Here is a 14,807-nt window from a genome sequence, read left to right as displayed (position 1 = left end):
GCAACTAATTTTTTTGTGTTTTGTTTTAGTGCAGCAAACAAAGAAGTAAATAAAAGTAAAGCAAGAAAAAAAAAAGTAAAGAGATTGGAGGTGGAGACTCCCCTTGCAGCGTGTCTTGATCTCCCCGGCAACGGCGCCAGAAAAAGAGCTTGATACGCGTACAACACGCGTCCGTTGGGAACCCCAAGAGGAAGGTGTGATGCGTACAGCGGCAAGTTTTTCCTCAGTAAGAAACCAAGGTTTATCGAACCAGTAGGAGCCAAGAAGCACGTTGAAGGTTGATGGCGGCGGAGTGTAGTGCGGCGCAACACCAGGGATTCCGGCGCCAACGTGGAACCTGCACAACACAACCAAATTACTTTGCTCCAACGTGACAGTGAGGTTGTCAATCTCACCGGCTTGCTGTAACAAAGGATTAGATGTATAGTGTGGATGATGATGTTTGCAGAAAATAGTAGAACGAGTATTGCAGTTGATTGTATTCGATATAAAAGAATGGACCGGGGTCCACAGTTCACTAGTGGTGTCTCTCCCATAAGAAATAGCATGTTGGGTGAACAAATTACAGTTGGGCAATTGACAAATAAAGAGGGCATGACCATGCACATACATGTTATGATGAGTATTGTGAGATTTAATTGGGCATTACGACAAAGTACATAGACCGCTATCCAGCATGCATCTATGCCTAAAAAGTCCACCTTCAGGTTATCATCCGAACCCCCTCCAGTATTAAGTTGCAAACAACAGACAATTGCATTAAGTATGGTGCGTAATGTAATCAACAAATACATCCTTAGACATAGCATTGATGTTTTATCCCTAGTGGCAACAGCACATCCACAACCTTAGAACTTTTTGTCACTTTCACAGATTTAATGGAGGCATGAACCCACTATCGAGCATAAATACTCCCTCTTGGAGTTACAAGTAATGACTTGGCCAGAGCCTCTATTAATAACGGAGAGCATGCAAGATCATAAACAACACATAGATAATAGATTGATAATCAACATAGCATAGTATTCATTATTCATCGGATCCCAACAAACGCAACATGTAGCATTGCAAATAGATGATCTTGATCATGTTAGGCAGCTCACAAGATCTAACAATGATAGCACAATTAGGAGAAGATGACCATCTAGCTACTGCTATGGACGCATAGTCCAGGGGTGAACTACTCACACATCACTCCGGAGGCGACCATGGCGGTGAAGAGTCCTCCGGGAGATGATTCCCCTCTCCGGCAGGGTGCCGGAGGTGATCTCCTGAATCCCCCGAGATGGGATTGACGGTGGCGGCGTCTCTGGAAGGTTTTCCGTATCGTGGCTCTCGGTACTGGAACTATTATTGACGAAGGCTTAAGTAGGCGGAAGGGTAGGTCAGGGGGCACCACGAGGGCCCCACACGCCAGGGCCGCGCGGCCCAAGCCTTGGCCGCGCCGCCCTGTTGTGTGGGCGCCTCGTCGCCCCACTTCGTTTCCCTTTCGGACTTCTGGAAGTTTCGTGGAAAAATAAGATCCTGGGCGTTGATTTCGTCCAATTCCGAGAATATTTCCTTAATAGGATTTCTGAAACCAAAAACAGCAGAAAACAACAACTGGCTCTTCGGCATCTCGTTAATAGGTTAGTGCCGGAAAATGCATAAATATGACATAAAGTATGTATAAAACATGTGAGTATCATCATAAAAGTAGCATGGAACATAAGAAATTATCGATACGTTGGAGACGTATCAATAACCACCCATTTACGCAGTGGCGTTTGATGTAATCAAAGTACCTTTCCGGTATAAGTGATTTACATGATCTCATGGTCATAAGGACTAGGTAACTATGTATCGAAAGCTTATAGCAAATAACTTAATGACGTGATCTTATGCTACGCTTAATTGGGTGTGTCCATTACATCATTCATACAATGATATAACCTTGTTATTAATAACATCCAATGTTCATGATTATGAAACTAATCATCCATTAATCAACAAGCTAGTTAAGAGGCATACTAGGGACTCTTTGTTGTTTACATATCACACATGTATCAATGTTTCGGTTAATACAATTATAGTATGGTATATAAACATTTATCATAAACATAAAGATATATAATAACCACTTTTATTATTGCCTCTTGGGCATATCTCCAACAACAAGCACAACTCCTAAATATGTTAGGCTCAACTAAGTGTAACAATAACAACTAGAGCTAAGCAAGATAGACACAAGATATATGAAGCACAAGTGATAGCAAGATATATGTACTTCAAGCATGATGGCTATCACAAGGAAAGTAAACTCGGGTATAGAAATAACCGAGGCACGCGGAGACAATGATGTATTCTCGTGTTCCCTTCCTTTGCAAGAAGGTACGTCACGTTTGGAGGAGTGGAGGTCCCACGAAGGATTCCCCAACGCCACGAAGGCTCACCCTATTCTCCGAGCCACACCCACGAAGGATAATGGCCCTTTCCTTATGGTTAGCTTTTCCTCCACTCCGGAGATGGCAAGCTCCACAAACACTTCACAAGCTCCACGAAGGAGAAGCCCGGGCCTCTTCACAATCTTCCTTGAATAGATCACCGGAGCACCAACCACCAAGCCAACTAGGAGGTCTCCCTCCAAGAGTAACAAGCTCACGGTCTCTCACTCGAACTAATCGTGGTGGAGAGCTCAACACTATGCAATGATGCAAAGCAAGAACACTAGAGGTGTTCAAATCCTTCACACTCAAATCCCACCAAAGCAACAAATGCTAGGATGAGATTAGAGAGGAAGAATAAAGAGGAAGAATAAATAGGAAATCAACAAATGACTCCAAGATCTAGATCTAAAGAGTTCCCCTCACTTAGAGGAGAGATGGATTGGTGGGGATTGTAGATCTAGATCTCCTCTCTTAGATCCCTCAAGAATGAGCAAGAATCATGGGGGGAATCAAGAGAGAGGGAAAGTTCTTCAAAGTCAACAATGGAGGAGAGAGAGTGGAAGAACTTTTTTAGCCCATGGTGGAAGAAGGGCTATTTATAGCCCAAGAGCAAATATAACCGTTGGGAAAAAGTTGCGCTGAGTCAACTGTCGAGGAGGCCGGTCAACCGGGCCTGGGGCCGGGCCGTCCGGTCTAGGGCCGGTCCGACCGGGCCACCGGCCGGTCCAAACCGGACCATAGGCCGGACCAGCACCGAGCAAAGCTGGAAGACTTACTGGATAGCGCCTGGTTGGCACTAGTCCAGGGGCCGGTTTGAACCGGGCCATCCGGTGGGACGGCCGGTCACACCGGGCGAGAAACCGGGCCAGCAGGAAAGCATGTTTTTTTTTTGACCCAGAACTGTGAGGCAAAAAGCCCCACAGCAAAATTTCATTTATATAAAAAGAGCAAAAAACATAACTTAGTTCAAAAGAATAAAAAACAGAAGAAAAGAAAAACTATGTACACCAAGGAAGAGGGACCTAAGGCAGGGACCTAATCCAAGATAGGAGCTTGTCCTCGTGCTTAGCCTTAATCCTGTACTGCAAAAGAGACATATCATGTACAAACTAACTTTTCCACCTAGCAAACGTTTCCCTCTCCTGTCTGAAAACCTTAGCATTCCGAATTAACCAAATGTTCCAGCAAGCAGTAATAAGAACCTCCATGAAAAATGGCAAACCAAAGCCTTTCTTAGCAAGAGTCAAAATCCTTTGCATGTCCACCTCATCCCTACTCCAAGTAATCTGAAGATAAGTCCAAACTCTTGCACTGAACTTGCAGTCAAAAAACAGGTGTACTCTATCCTCATATACCTGTGAATGACATAGGTGACAAGTGTAATCCTCTGTCACATTCCAATGTCACCGCTTCAACAGATCTTTAGTATTTAATCTATCAGATAAGAGCAACCAAGCAAAAACTTTCAATTTCATCATACAAGCAGATTTCCATAACCAAGAGTAAACTGTTGGCACTCTAATATGAGCATGGGTCTGATCATAAAAAGCTTTAGCAGAGTAAGTATCACCCCAACTATATTGCCACCTATCCTTCTCAGCAGACAAAGGATTCTCTTGCATCAAACCCTGCAAATCAATCAATTCCTGAAAGGCTTGTGTAGATAATGGTGTATAAAACAACTGCATAATGTTTTCCATCTGATAGATATGTGCTATAGAAGCCTTGTCATCCAGAACATAGGAAAACAGTCTAGGAAATCTTTGACTCATTGGCTGCTTTGATCCTCCCAAACTCCAGCTATCATGCCAAAAAGATGCAGTTTCCCCAGTACCATGTTTGACATAAGCAACACCTCTGAAATTGTCCACTTGCTTACACACATCTCTCCACCAAAACGATCCACATAGCTTTTCCTCATGAGGTACCTTCCCTTGATAATGTGCAAACCAAACCAAATGCACCCAAGGGACATCTTTTTTATTATAGAATTTATCCAAAAACTTGATCAACAAAGCTGCATTTTGCCTTTGGAAATTAACTATACCCAAGCCACCCTTCAATTTAGGCTTACAAATCATATCCCATGCTGCCAAAGATTGTTTAGGCTCCCCATCTTGATCTCTCCACAAGCATTGTCTAAGAATTCTGTCAAACTGACCTGTAAGCCCAGCAAGCAACTGTAAAGTGCACAGAAAATGCAAAGGCATAGATGCCAGGGCCGAGTTAATGAGTTGTAATCTTGCACCTTGAGACAGAAAACAAGAACTGGAAGTGAGTTTCCTCTCAAGCCTACAAACCAGAGGTGACATCTCAGCAATGGTAGGTCTAGTAGATCCCAAAGGAAGGCCAAGATATGTGAAAGGCATTACACCCACTTGACAACCAAAATTAGTGGCCAGATCATAAATTAACTCATCAGGGACATTTATAGGCACCATCTGTGACTTATCAAAATTAATGCTCAGACCAGTAGACATGGAAAACTTTCTCAGGGTTTCCTTTAAAGCTTGCAATTGTACCTTATCTGCTGGCATAATCAGCAAAGTGTCATCTGCATACTGGATGATAGGAAAATCCTTATCATTTGTAACAATGGGCAGAGATAGAGAACCCTGTGTCACCATTTCATTAACCACTGACTGCAACAGATCAGAACCAAAGGTGTAGAACAGAGGAGAAATTGGATCTCCCTGCCTGACCCCACGTTTACACTGAAACTGTTTTCCAGGAATCCCATTAAGAAGAATAGAAGAGGTACCAGTTGACAAAATAATCTTGGCCCAACTCAACCACTTCCTATTGAACCCTTTATGCTTCATAACTTGCAGTATTGCTTCATGCTCAATAGTGTCAAAGGCCTTAGCAAAATCTAATTTCAAAATGATAATAGGCTTTTTAGAAGCTTGACAAAGATAAATATACTCAAAAGCCCAGGCCAAACAATCCTGTATGGTTCTTCCCCTAAGGAAACCATACTGATTCTTATGGAAGTAAGAGAGAATTTTATCTTGCAATCTATTTGCAGCCAGCTTTGTCAGAAACTTGACATATACATTAGTCAAAGATATTGGCCTGAAATCATTCACTTTAAGAGGAGCAGCCTTCTTTGGCACCAGTGTTATGTAGGACCCATTAATATTACTCAACTGAATGGTCTCATTGTAGAAATCAGCTGCTAACTGGTAGAAATCACTCTTAACAATGTTCCAACATTGCTTAAGAAAGAGCCCATTAAAACCATCAGGTCCAGGAGCCCTGTCTACAGGCATAAAATTTATAACATCATCCATCTCCTTCTTTGTGAATGGACTAGTTAAATCCTCCAACCCATCCACATATGTCAGAATTCTTACAAGGTCAAATTGCATAGAGATGGGCTCAGAATGCCCCATCCTTTCTTTATATTCTTTATAGAACATCCCTGCCATTAACTGGTGATCAGTCACCTCATTACCCTCCTCATCCTGCAACATAGCAATGGAATTTCTCCTATACCTCTCAGTGGCCATGGCATGAAAAAACTTTGTATTATCCTCACCCTGCTTAATCCATCTAATAGTACATCTTTTCTTCCAGTAATTACATTCAGCCAATAGCAACTCATCAAGATGTAGTTTCACAATGGCTCTAAAATTGAATTCAATTCTATACAAACTCCTCTGTTCCTCCAAGGAATCCAGGAAAAGAATAACAGCATTGCACTTATGAATTAAATCCTTTAGCGTGGACAAACTCACATGCCACCTTTTCAGTTCATATCTTAATCTCTTGAATTTGTCTGCAACAATAGCAGAACTATAGGTTTTATGTGAACCAGCACACCATGACTTTGTAACACAATCCTTAAACCCTGGTAAATCAACCCAGTAATTATCAAACCTAAACAAGGCAGCTTTGGGAATATTTGTATCAATGTTAACCACACAAGGCACATGGTCTGACCCAGTTTTAGCAAGAGAAAGCACCAAGGTATTAGGGAACACAGAAATCCAATGTGAACTTGTAAAAAACCAGTCCAACTGCTCAAGCAATGGGTCTTTCTGCATATTTGACCATGTGTAAGCTCGTCCCTTAATTGGCAATTCCAATAAACCCAAATGACCAATGATATCATTAAACAGAAACATGTCATGCACATCACCTCCAGGCTTGTTTCTATTCTCATGTGATCTAATGAAATTAAAGTCCCCTAGAACTAGCCAATTTTCTCCTGGTGGAATAACCAAATTATAAAGCCAGGCCACAAAATTATCACGCTCCACCCCTTTGCAAGGACCATAAACACAAACCAGTGACCATTTTTCATTGTTATGCATGGAAGTGAAGTCTATAATAAGGCCAAATTTCTGCAGCTGCACTAGACAACCTTTGAATACTGATGAATTCCATACGACCAAAATACCACCAGAAGCTCCTTGGGATGGTGCATATGCAAATGAATCATATTTTTTAGGACAGAATTTTCTAAGCAGCCGCCAATCAAAAATTTCACATTTTGTTTCTTGTAAACAGATAATGTCACACTCACTCTCCTCAATTTTTGATCTCACCTCCCTTTGCCTATTATCAGCATTGAGTCCCCTCACATTCCAACAAAACACACGCCATTTTCTTTTTGATATGCGACTCATTGATCAAACATGAAAAATACACAGTAAGTTGCTCTGACATGTAATATCAGACACACATTGCCCCATAGCAAAAGCTTTAACTGGCATAAGATCAACATGACCCACACACACACACCCAAAATATATCATCAGTACTGACAACTTCCCACCTAACTGCACTTCCACAAAAGCACCTGCTAACTGACTGCCACTTCCTAACAATGTTGGAAACACCAACCAACCCCAGGAACAGAAGTATCTTATGTTGTATCTTCATTGACATCTGCATTCTTCTTCACACCTGGATCAGCTTCAAGTTGATCCTTGGTCAGCTTCTCTGCAGCAATGCCCAGCTCCCTACCCACTCTCTACAGTACATGAACTAGAGTAATAGGAATATCTTGCTGAAACTGCTGCTCTCCTAGATCATCATCTAGCTTCTTCTTATGCTTCTTCTTGCTCATTGGCACATCTTCAGCAGGTCCAATCAACAACTTAGCCCTAGGAATCTTCTTTATTTTTGGCTGCACAGCCAAGATTGGCTTTGGCCTGTACCCCTCTTCATTCAAACAACTTCTAGTGAATCTTCTTTCCTGGGACTGCACATCATGTATGCTTCTTTTCTTCCTTTTACTTATTGGAGTAGCAACAGTAACACTCTCCTCCAAATGAGTTGTCCTCCCCATAGCCTCCTCATTCTCCTGAGAGAAGGAAGCACCCTCCCAGTATACTGTGTTGGTCCCATCCTTAGTTGCACAAAGGCCTGAAGCCACTGCTTTTCCCCATATGTCCTTGGACACAGAGATCAACCTTTCAAAACACATATCAGGCATCTTATCCTGCACCAATTGGACTGACACCTGTGGTAACATGAAACTAAGGAATCTTCTCCTTTGCATATCAGGAGGTGGTGGAGGGCCAACAAACAAAGTGACCACCCCCACCTGCAGAACATTATTGACATTCATATGCTGATTTACTTCATGTGCATCCACCATATTCACAGAGGAGCTGGAGCTGTCAGACAAATTTAGCACCATAGACTCAGGTGCCTCTTGGACTTCCTCCTCTTGGGCTTCCTCTTCCACCATATTGCCCTGCTCATTCTGCTCTACATTAGGCATATTGCCCCCTCCAAGCTCAGGCTCCTGCTGCACTGCATCCCACCCAACCTCTGGGAACTGTGGGTTAGCAAAAAGATTATTATTGTGCAACAAATGACCAGGTAAAGGGTGTGGGTTTCCATCTGGTGGCATCTGATCCACATCAGCAGGAAGAATTTCAGCAAAGTCTGCGGTTAAAATAAACACAGGTGCTGTCCATGACTCCTTGACACCTCCAACTGTTGAAAATTTACCAAAAACCACATCCCTAGGCACCAATTGGGGAGATGGAAAAGAGGCATAAACCAGAACTCTCTCTAACACTGGATCATTGTTGTTCCAAGTATGATACTGTCCAAAATTTCCAACTGCATTAGCAATGTCCAGGTCATTGCGGTAATCTGGATGCATACCTAAGAACATAAGCCATCCTCTGCGAAAGCCCAATGCAGCTCTGTGATTCTGCGGCGCCGCACCAACATGCAGGAACCTAATCATACGATCTTGCAACTGGAACTGTCCATGCTGAACAAGGGCACTGGCAGAGTTTGGGCTACTCATCTCGAACAGGCCTACTCCAAATAAGCTAGGCTGCGAAGACAGTACATTGCGCTGCAAAGGGCCAACCAAGAAGTTATGCACCTGATTTCTCCAAAGATCAGCCGCTTGCGGCGGCGGCGGCGGGTCCACCATTGCGATACAGAAAGCTTGATGACGAGCCGGAGGATCTTGCGCCGCGTAGTAGAAGGAGCGCGGCAGACGCGTAGGCCCTCCATCGATGACCTGATGCCCCCAGGGCAACCAGGGCAGGGGATCGACTTCGAACACCGCCATCGTTTCCGAGGACGAAGAAGATGAAGCAGCGGGGTCTGATGGTAGCTTGTGATTAATGTCCGGCCGACTCTGTCTAGTTACCAGGGGATTTTGCAATAAAGTATTAGAAGGGGGAACGGCGGAGTCCTCGGTTTCCTTAACGGGTATGGAATCTGAGCAATGTTTAGGAATCCATGTCTGAGCCGACTTACGCTTATTTGTCAAGCAATTTTTCCTAATATGACCATAATTGAAACAAACTCTGCATCTTATATCATTAGTGCAGTCAGCTGTAAAATGTCCCAAACTTAGACACCGACCACATGTCCAAACTTTATATGCCATGTCATCCACCATCTTCTGAAAATCATCATCTCCATTCAACACCTCCTCCGGCCCCACCTTAGCATTGTCTAGCACTTTTTGTCCATCAGACATAGACACTTGAGTGCCATGCTCCACTTGTACAGAAGGCACCAAAGTAGGATTACTATACCCCTTACATGCTTCATAACTGATCTCTGATGCAAAATTCAAACATTTTTTTGTAGGATTATGTGATTTGGCAATGCTGGATCTTTCTGCTGTCTTCTGCAAAGCAGCCAAACCCTTCTTCACTACACCTCTAGGTGGGCTAACCAGAGTCCAATCAGCATCACATTGCAACTGCCAATTTTTAAATTCCCATCTCCAATTGGGCCCATCTCTACCCCACAAATGAAAGAAGCATTTAAACTGAGCACAAGCAAACCTTCGCATTTTCAAAATATGAAAACCCACCTCCTTGGTGGATACACAGAAAGAAAAAACTCGATCTCTGAGCAAAGCCACTTTTAATTCACCACAGAAACCCCCAATCACAGCTTCCAGTGCAATACTAACCAGATCCTCCTCCATTCTGAAATTAGCTCGACCAAAAGAGACCACCATGGAAAACTGCCCAACCTCAGGAGAAGGATGAACGTCAACATTAAATTTACTCCTCACATCCTTTGCAAAGTTAATACCATGAGAGAAATTGAGACCCATGAACAAAGACGCATGCACAGAATTGGCAAAGGAACTAGCACCAGAAGAGGCAGCACCCACATCTGATATAGTGGGGTTAGGGTTCTTGTCCTGCTCCATGAATACTTCCTCCAAAGAGGTCACCTGACTACGGGGTAAATCAGCATTTGGTGGGCTAGACAATGGTGCAGCAGACTTTGCAAATTTCCATTGAGTTCCTAACCTCACCACATTATTAGGGAAGGAGAGCTTTGCACCAATGCTGAAACTGTCCGTGGTTTTAAGACCACGTCTACCCACCATAGCTCCTCTAGCATCTTTGAGCAGCAACCAATTATCCTTAACTGACAATTGCAGAGAACCATCATAAGCTTTCATACGACCCCTCCACAGATCACGATGAGTGGAATAAGTTACATGCCATCCTCTATCCCCAGAGTTTGGATCCGATCCAGACATTCTCAGCAGATCCAGAACCGACGCAGGACTACCCAAAGACGGTGATAACACACAATGAATGACAGACGCCTTAAACCCCTTGAAATCCACCACCGATCCCACGTCCACCCAATCGCCCTTGTTCAAATATTTGCCCACGATCGGCGTACCTTTGGTTGTCATAAGACCCAACCAATCCTTATCCGACCACAGATGTAATTCACCCATCATTGGATCTTGCGTTACATTGGCCAGATCTTGGGTTTTGACGTAGGAGACACTCCATTTCCACGACGGAATTGCCATTGAGACCAACAAGAAGACTAGAGAAAGAGCTTACCGAGGGAAGGAAGCCCAGCCGAGCAGAATGGCCGGACTGAGCGCCCCAGATCACCGGAGAGATCACAGATCACCGGCGGCTAGGGTTTTGGTGAAGAGTCGCCAGAGCTCCATGGCGTCCATACCTTTTTGTATACAGAGCTCCATCGCTGGAAAGCATGTTATACAAAAACTGTGATAACTTTTGTGTCCGGACTCCGATTGACATGAAACCAATTTTGTTGGAGACTCCTCACAGGATATTTTTAGATGATTTTAGAGAGGGAATCTCCTACCGTCAAGAAACGGTGAAGACGTCCAAACTCGAAAACGCAATAGAAGATGCATGTTGATTCCATTTTCGATGAACTTGGGCTTGTTGTAAAGCTAGCAACAAGCTCAAGAACCTCTCACCGAGAAACACCAAGAAGCAATAGGGATATACAAAGTATGCAAAGGATTAAGCTCGCTAAGACGATGCGATCAAGTTACCCAACCGAAAGCCCCTCTTGATAGTGCGGCTATCTATCCTATAATCCGGTCTCCCAACAACCACCTTGAGACCGGTAAAAGGAAAACCTAGCAAGGCCATACCTTTGCCTTGCGCATCCCTCTTGATCTTAATGATAGCTCTTCAAGATCCACTCAAGCCGGAATGCCTTACTTGATCATCGTTACTTCGTGAAGACTCACAAATGCTCCCCATACACTATGATGGGAAAGCTCCATTGATGTACATCTTCACATGTCCATTATCATCAAATGGACGGCAAGCTTCAAGCATATGATCCTCTCGAGATGCTCAACTTGAACTTACCCAACTCAACCTTCATGACGATCACCACTTGCCGTCATCCTCTCATGGGCTATATGAGATCTCACTTTTGATGCATGCCCATGGAAAGATACCTAACCCACATAGACAACACAAGGGCACATATATGATGGGTATGTTCATGAAGCATAATTGACAAGGCTTACCATACCATGTGACTTCATGTGGCACATTCTTCCTGCTTCATGTGTTGACCAAACTTGAATCTATTCTTCACTCTTTGTATTGGTCAACTTTGTATCTTCTCATGCTCTATCATACTATCTTGAGGTGTATAAAGAATTATTCATTTGTTTGCATGCTCTAAATCTTAGTCAACCATAGCTCAACTTATGAGACTATCATGACACCGACTTAGAGTCATAACTTGAATTCTTCACTTGGAATCAAGCTCTCAAGATCTTGATCATTCATTGCTTATCACATAAGCTAGAGCATGGCTAATATTGAGTTCCACATAAGAACTCCATCTTCATTTCTTCTTCTTGATCATATCACATATATACCTTCGATCAAATCGATGATCTTGATGCCAATACACAAGGTATATCTTTATCTTCATGGCATCCATACTTGAATCCAACACATGTAGTACAAGTAGTACCTATGAAATATTCCTTCATATAAACTCAATGAAAACATTAGTCCATAGGGGTTGTCATTAATTACCAAAACCACACATAGGGGAAATATACCCTTACAATAGGCGTGGACTCAGACAGGGCGACCCGCTATCCCCACATCTCTTCATTCTGCTCATGGAAGTTTTGCACCTGATGATCCGGAAGGCCGCAGATGAGGGGTTGATGAGCCTGTGGCGCCATCAGGCTTGTGCCACGGCACATCCATATATGCGGATGATGTCGTGACTTTCCTGCGGCCCTCAGTTATGGACTTTTGGACTTTCATGGCAGTAATCGAGGATTTTGGGACAGCCTCGGCGCTCCGCACCAACATCTCCAAGTGCTCGGCGAACCTTATCCGCTACACGAACGCCCACGTGGCCTTAGTGGAGCAGGACTTACGGAGCCCTTTGGAACCTTTCCGTCAACGGTATCTGGGGCTTCCGCTATCTTTGAGGAAGCCATCCGTGGCTCAGCTCCAACACCTCGTGGACAATGTAGCAAATAAGCTGTCGGGATGGAAGGCGTCGCTACTCGACAAAGGGGGACGATTGGAACTCGTCCGGTCGACACTGTCTGTGATGCCTATCTTCTCCATGATGTCCCTCGACATATCGGTCAAGACCATTCTTGCAATTGAGAAGATCATAAGGGGCTTCCTCTGGAAAGGTCGGAAAGATGTGAAGGGGGGCCACTGTCTAGTGGCGTGGGACAAAGTTTGCACCCCTAAGGAATGGGGTGGACTCGGTATTCCAAACTTGAGGGTGACGAATGTGGCGTTGAGGACCAGATGGCTTTGGCTTCAGCGGGTAGATGAATCCAAGCCGTGGAAGGAGCTAAATATTCAAGTTCCTCAGCTAGCGAGGCATCTTTTCGAAGGAGCTAATTTCTCTGTGCTAGGATATGGATCGTCCACTCTCTTCTGGTCGGATCGCTAGCTGCCCGATGAACGGATCAGTGACATTGCACCAAACTTGTTTGTTGTTGTGCCAAAACACGTGGTCAAGCAACGCCGTGTCCGTGAGGGACTGGCAGAGGTTGGCTTGAGGACCTATGCCGAACCTAGGTGCACCTGCACTTTTGGAGTTGTTGGGAGTGGCGGACCGGCTAGTGCACGTCACCCTTGTCGAGGGCGTGGTGGACAGTTTCAGGTGGAGGTGGGAAAGTAACAACTCCTACTTCGCCAGATCATGCTATGAGGGGATGTTCAGGGCCAGAGAGGACATGGCCGGTGCATTGCAGATTTGGAAGTCGCGCACCCCACCGAACTGCAGAATGTTCATGTGGCTAGCAGCGCGGAATAGGTGCTGGACAGCCGACATGCTCAGTCAGCGTGGGCTCCCACACCCGGCATCCTGTCCTTTCTGCGATCAAGGGGGCAAGACCCTGGATCACCTTCTCATGGGTTGCGTCCTAGTGTGTGAGGTCTGGGCTGCTTTCCTGCGCCTGTGTGGCAAGCTCCACTGGATGCCATAGCTGGACACCACACTCGTCAGTTGGCTGCAGGAAACAAGGGGTGTCCGGGAGGCGACCAGGACCTATGGACGGCGACGGTGCTTATTTGCTGGAGTCTCTGGCACCGTCGAAATGACATGGTCTTTGAAGGTGTGGCTCCTTCCAAGGACATGGTGATCCATAAGAACTCTGAGGATGCGGAGCTCTGGCGAGCGGCTAGACTATTTAGAGGCATACTTGCGCCGGTAGAAAAGTGGAGATGTCGCGAGTAGTTGTTTTAGCCGTGCGTGCTACCCCCTCGGGTTAGCGTGGTATTGCACACGTGGCGTCAGGGGTGTGTTGTACTTTGGCCTCTTGGCCTCTTCTTCTATGAAACTGATACGTCTGTCCATGACTGCGATCTGCTTGTCGGTTTAGGAAAATAATAAAATAAGAAAAAAAGTTGTCACGAAATGTACGACCAAGAATTAAATGTGGGAAAAAATTAAGTGGACGCCATCACAAGATGGCTTACACTTTTTTCGAGGTGCAAGTAGAGGGGCAAAAGGTAGAGTCACGCAACTCATTTATTAGAATACCAAAAAAACAACCAATTTTAGCCGAAAGTGTAAGAGAGACTAGAACACATGTCATGAAACTTAATTCAAAAAGTGAGAAAATTATAGCAAAACTCTTTCCACCGCTAACACATCAATCCGAAAATGTTGGAAAGAAAAGGTGTGAATATGCATGGGCTCCACATATGTCATGTATGCATATCAATCTATGTTGTCTTCCATGTGTGATGCATTGATGTTGGTATGTGTTCACGACATTGCTTACTAAAAGAGCATGACATGGCTATGAGTCCATCACCAATTTCAATCTTGCGGTGACCAACGAGAGGAAACCGAGGGATTACGACGTTTGTCAAAAATGTAGCAGAGATGCTTGTGCACTCGATCTAGGATGATATATGTCACATGGGAGACCAAGCTCAACTTTGTCTCAGAAAATTAGCCATCTACATGTGTACATTTCCAAGCATCTCAACCATAATGTTCGTACACTACCAAGCAATTTGTTTTGGTTTGTGTGAATGAAGGCGCCAATGGCGATAACTATCCATTTTTTTACATAGTTGAGCATGAGAAGGTGACATTGCGTCAACTTTTACTTTTTACCCTCTAACAACG

The sequence above is a fragment of the Lolium perenne genome, chromosome 1, assembly GCF_019359855.2.
Source record: "Lolium perenne isolate Kyuss_39 chromosome 1, Kyuss_2.0, whole genome shotgun sequence".
NCBI classification, from domain to species: Eukaryota; Viridiplantae; Streptophyta; class Magnoliopsida; order Poales; family Poaceae; genus Lolium; species Lolium perenne.
Note: the sequence above shows the minus strand (reverse complement) of the source record.